A 5,756-nucleotide genomic window follows, 5' to 3' on the forward strand; every position below is an offset into this window, starting at 1 on the left:
TCTAGACCCTTTGCATGCATACCCTAATTCAAATTCTAAGAAGAACCAACAACAAACATAAAATAAAACAAACCAAACCCTACTTAGAAGTTCAAACAAAGCAAATAAAAACAAGCAAACAAATAAAAATTGTTTTAACACAACCAAACAAATAAAAAGGATAGAACTTCAATATTCATCTTCTTCCTCTTCATCATCTTCTCTTGCTCCACTCCCACCGACTTCACTCCTTCGTGCATTTATCCGTTCTTCCCAAGTAGGCACATAAGGAAATTGTCCCCCGTCTATATGTTAGATGTTGAAGTGATTAAACATTTGGATAAATGACCGGTTAGTGAAATTTATGCTCCTTCCCAAATTATCTTGGTATCTTCTTCCCTCCACATTAAACCATTCCGCGGGTATCTCATCTTCAACCGGAATCACCGGTGGGTCTTCACGTGCTCGGTCATGTCTCGACCTTACCCTCCTTCCCGGCTCCTCGGGTCTTATAACCGCATCATCATGAGGAATGGAGTAGTGGCCCCCTCCATAATCATCAATAATTCATGCTTTTCTAAAAAGAATGACAGTAAAAGGAGGGGTCGGGACCATTTTCATCAAGTTCCATGCTCCTCTCTCCATTAACCCATATGATTTTGCTAGGCGGGTCACAAACATTCCGCCATTGATCTTTGAAGTTTTTCGATCCTTGACCGCCCCCTCAACTAAATAAGATGCTATGCAGTACGGAAGATTGCAGAAAGTGTTTGGAGTAATAATACTCCATAAATAGAAAACATCAAGGTTAGGAACCTTGTCGTCATCTTTTCGCATGTTGATTGTATTAGCAATGAGGCGGTGAATCAATTGATGGGTCGGTGATCTAATGCTCCCCTTTTGAGCGGACTTGGGGATATAAACCTTGTTGGCAATAGTGTTCCACCAAGTGGAACCCACAACACCATCTGGGAATTCCTTGTGACAATGCTCCAGAAAGGTGCCAAAACCTTAAGTGCTGGCCAATTGTTGGTCATATATACCCAATATGCAAGCAAGTTCCACCATACTACATTGGCAGAATTCACCACCAAGGCAAAAGGTAATGATTCCTGGGTTGTAATAATCGTTTCCTTCGCGAAGTTTGATGGTTGATAAAAGCTCCAAACACAACTCCTTGAACACCAGTTCTTGCATAAGGAATAGTCGACTTCATCCATCACAAGTGATGGATACCCCTTCATGCATAAATTCTTTGACAAGAAATGGGGCCAACTCCTCCTCATATCGGACTCTCCCTAGCCATTCCCAATTTATTGCATTTAGTACATAAATTTCTTTCTTTTTAACTTCAACCAACTTCTTCTTCCATCGTTTCATCATGGATTCTGAATCAATTATTGGAAAGTTTAACCAAGGATGATCCCCTTGGTTACCCCCAGAGCTCTGTACACCTCTTGAAAACATTTTCTGCAAAATGACACAATCCATACAAACACAGAAAAACACAGAACATTAAACCCAAAAATGAGGACTGCCTTCAGGGACCAACTTGACGAGTCCACGAATAGACTCGACGAGTCATATGAACTGCTTGAGTCGCATGTCTGATTTCTACCAACTCCTCCAACAAAACTCAAAAGTGCTTCCAGGGGTTTGTCTAGGAATTTATAATAAGTATTGATTCACAATAAATTTCACCTATAACATTCTATTTAGACAAAATTTTGAAACCCTAGAAACCTAATCAAGTCAAAACCGAGTTTGCAACAAAATAGGTCCATTATTCTGCAAAAATTAGAGCTTTAACAAGATTATAAACAACAAATGTTACCTTGTGGGGAGAAAGTAGAAGAAATCAAAGAAAAACGAAGATGGTTGCTTGAGAGAATCTTGGCACGTCGAGTGGGTGTCGGCTGGTGTGAATGAATGCGTTTTCTCAATTAGGGTAAAAATCCCTAATTTAAAGAAACGTAAAATTTATTTTTTTTCCAGTACATTTAATCGACTTGTCGAGTCAGCATACTGACTCGCCGAGTCAGGTCGTGATTAAAACTTCCCTGATTCGTGTGGACTCGCCGAGTCACGGATGAACTCGTCGAGTTATAAAATAAATCATTATTTCAAATGTTTTTTTACCATACCCCACACTCAGAACTTGCTTGTCCTCAAACAATCATTTATAGATGAATATGAAGAATTTAGTAGAAAAATCCTAAGAAAACCACGCAAAACAAAAACGAAAAAAAAAACAAAAAAAGAAAGAAAAGCAAACTCTATCGACGGGTTGCCTCCCGTTTAGCGCTTCTTTTTGAGGAGTCTTTAGCTGGACTACATCCCGCTTTACGTTGCTGCTGCCTCCTCCATTAGGATCTCCTTTTTCAGTTTCTGCACTTTATATTTTGTCTTGTAAAGATGGATTCTTCTCTTATATTCCCTCTTTAATTCTTCCATTCTCTTTCTTGCAACAATTTCTTCAGCTTTACACTTTATCCCTTTATCATGCTTCCTTTTTTTTTTTCACTTCTTCCTTTTCACGCCCCATCGTTTCCCTTCCTTCTTTATCTTCCTCAATTGTCTTTTCGGTCATTAGCTCATCATCACTTGAAGGTACAAATTCTTCTTCACTTTCATCACATATTAAAGAATACGGTGTTTTGAAAGTGAAAACTTCGAATGTAGTAGAGACAAGGGCACGAGGTTTGGTTCTTTTGCTTTTGGTTGACATCGCTATATCTGATTCAATGAAAGAGTTATGGTTATCATTATTCCAAGTTTTAGTATCCCCTTTATCCTATAAACTTTCTTTATCCTCTTCTTGGGCAGCCTCATCATTTAGCACAATTGTTTCAAGACAAGCCAAATGTGCATTCTCAAAGTTGACGAAATCTTTAACAGCTTTGCTTTCCTCAAGAAGATTCTCCACGTAATCAGGAAAAATGTGTACATCTGGTTCATAAAGGGTACTAATGGGTTGCAGACTAAAATCTTCAACAAATCGGGATTTTTCATATGTACTCATCGAGTCAGAAGGTACGACTCGGCGAGTCAGTGAGCTTCCAATACTTTTAAGGCTTTCTTGATAATCAGCTTCCTCGATCAACCTCTCTATCTCCTCCAGATCTCCTTTGGCATCAGAATTTTCTTCCAAAGATAATAAGAATTGACTTGGATTGATCTCATGCAAGCATGCAAGCTCTTTTTCTAACAATTCATCCTCCAAATCTATTGAGGAAAATTTATCTTCTCTTGACTCTATGTGCTTATCCTTTTCCTCAGCTTTAAAAATCACCGTGTCATCCTCAACCCTTAATGTTAGCGTAGATTCACGCATATCTACCAAGGCACAAGCGGTATTCAAGAACGGTCGCCCAAGAATGATTGGTACTTTAAGGTCCTCCTCCATGTGTAATAGTATGAAGTCAACAGGAAATACTAGTTTATCAACTTTGATAAGAAGATCTTCACACACTCCCATTGGATGTATTATCGTTTTGTCGGACAAATGGATTTTCATATGAATAGGCTTTGGGACCGGAAGGTTTAACTTTCGGAAGAAGGAATATGGCATAATATTAATACTTGCCCCTGAATCAGTTAATGCTCGTGTGGTCATTATGTTCCTAAATTGACAAGGTACGGTGATGCTTCCCGGATCGCCCCTCTGTTCTGGCAGTTCATTCAACACTATTTCCGCAACTTCTTCCATATTTCTTCTAGTTAGAAAGAGGTTTTTAAGAAAACTTGCATGTTTCGGTGTTTGAACTATCGTTTCAACAAACGAAATATTCACTTGAAGTGCCCTTATGTGCTCCATAAACCTTCTATATTCTTGAATCTGCTCATTAGGTATGACTCGGATCGGAAATGGCAAAGGGGCCCGGTAAGGTTTCAAAAGAAAGTTGCTTGTATCATTAGGTCTTGGACTCGTCGAGTCCTTGTTAGCGACTCGACGAGTCGAGTCGGATTTACTCGATTCCCAGCTATTTACCTCTTCTGTTTGCACCGTGTTGGGATTCTTCTAGACAGGGGTCATAGGAGTGGAAATTGTTTCAGAATATGTTGTTATTGCCTTCACACGCGCCATTCTGGGATTCTATTCGGTATTGCTAGGAAGTTCACCGATTGCTCTTTGGTTGATTTGTTGTGCAAGCTGGCCTAGCTATTTTTCAATGTTATGAATAGATGCTTGCTGATTCCTGAGCATATTTTGTTGATCCATCATCATAGATTCATGCTCTCTAAGCATATTTCGTTGCTCCTTCATTTCAGCGTCGGTATCATTGTGCCTTTTCTCGGACGTGGATACAAATCTTGTGAACATATCCTCCAAATCCAAATTCTTCTCTAGCACTGGTTCCTCTTTTTGATAAAATCCCCTTTCTTTTTGCTTATATTTCTCCTCCTTTTCCTTTTTGTACTCATCATCAGGTAGCCATTCTTTCATGGGTTTCCGCCAATTGTCATCATACCTATCACCACTTGAATAACACACTTGGACCTTCCGGTTCCCGTTTTCGTCAAGATCATAATCTTTAGTGAGGTGAGGTCCTCTACAGTTTTCACAACCCACCCTAATGGCATGGATGGATTGGTCCATTTTAGTCATTCTTCGATTCAAATTCTTTAACTTAGCCATCATTGCTGCCATGCTATCATTAACTGAGTTCACCACCCCTCGATTTGGTTCATTCCTTGGGTTATGATATTCTCTAGAGTGCTTAGAGAATTCTTCAATTAGTTCCTTTATCATTGGGGTGGCTTCTTTGTGAGTGGTCCTTGTGAATCAAGGAGCTGCCTGGTTGTTACATTAAATCCATCATAGAAAATGGAGACTTCTTGTTGAGTATTTAGATCATGATGTGGGCATTTCCTTAGTAAGCCTTTGTACCTTTCCCATGCCTCATATAGTGACTCTCCAGCTTGTTGCTCAAAGTTTGCTATGGCCTTCTTCAACTTTGCTATCTTTCAAGGGGGACAAAATTGATCAATAAATTCCTCTTTCATCTTGGCCCAAGTGGTGATGGATCCTGGAGGGAGTATTTTAGCCAATCTTTCGCATCCCCCTTAAATGTGACCGGTATCATATGAAGCAAAATAGTGTTGCGTGCCACATTAGGGACATCGAAGTAGTTGGCTATATTGTTGACCTTGTCTAGATGCTTTTATGCTTCTTCATGATCCTTCCCGTAGAATGGGATCTCATTAAGTTGAGCAAGTATATGGCCTTTAAGTTCAAAAGTGGCAGTTGCAGGAATTGCGGGTTGCACGAGCCCTGGGCCGGTATCATCTCGCATCCTTTTCTTCTATTCACCCATGGGAACTTCATCAATGTTAGCCATGGGGTTAGCTAGTTCGCCTTCTAAATCGCTTCCTTCTTTAAACTCACTTTCTTCCTTTTCGGATTCGTACTCGATATCTTCCTTCTTCGGGTCTTCGTCCGCTGCTGAAGAGATGCTGGATTCCCCCTCTTTCTTGCCCTTTTTCTTACTAAAAACAGACTTGAGATTCTTTAATGGCGAATTCTTCGATGTTGCAGTTTCTCCTACGGTTTTGCCTTTGTTTTTCATCAAAGTTGCTTCCAGGTATTCAAGTGGTGGAATCAAAGGTGTACCTCCTCCTCTGGTCATAAACGAGCTGCAAGCAAAACAAAAAACACGCGTAAAAACAACAAAAACAAAACTAAAAACGAAACTGAAATTTAGCTGTGGACTCGCCGAGTAGCTTAGATTGCACTCGACGAGTTCAAGGCTAAGACAGAAAAAATTTAAACAAAA

General features: G+C 39.8%; 1 non-coding gene across 1 annotated transcript; it reads left to right on the plus strand.

The window, feature by feature from the left end:
* The first annotated feature begins 4,831 nt into the window (after positions 1 to 4,831).
* Positions 4,832 to 4,938, plus strand: LOC111899094 (small nucleolar RNA R71). The gene has a single exon (XR_002852771.1). It is a non-coding gene; the product is annotated as a small nucleolar RNA R71 (small nucleolar RNA).
* Positions 4,939 to 5,756: the final 818 nt, after the last annotated feature.

This window comes from Lactuca sativa, chromosome 9 (genome assembly GCF_002870075.4).
Source record: "Lactuca sativa cultivar Salinas chromosome 9, Lsat_Salinas_v11, whole genome shotgun sequence".
Taxonomy (NCBI): domain Eukaryota; kingdom Viridiplantae; phylum Streptophyta; class Magnoliopsida; order Asterales; family Asteraceae; genus Lactuca; species Lactuca sativa.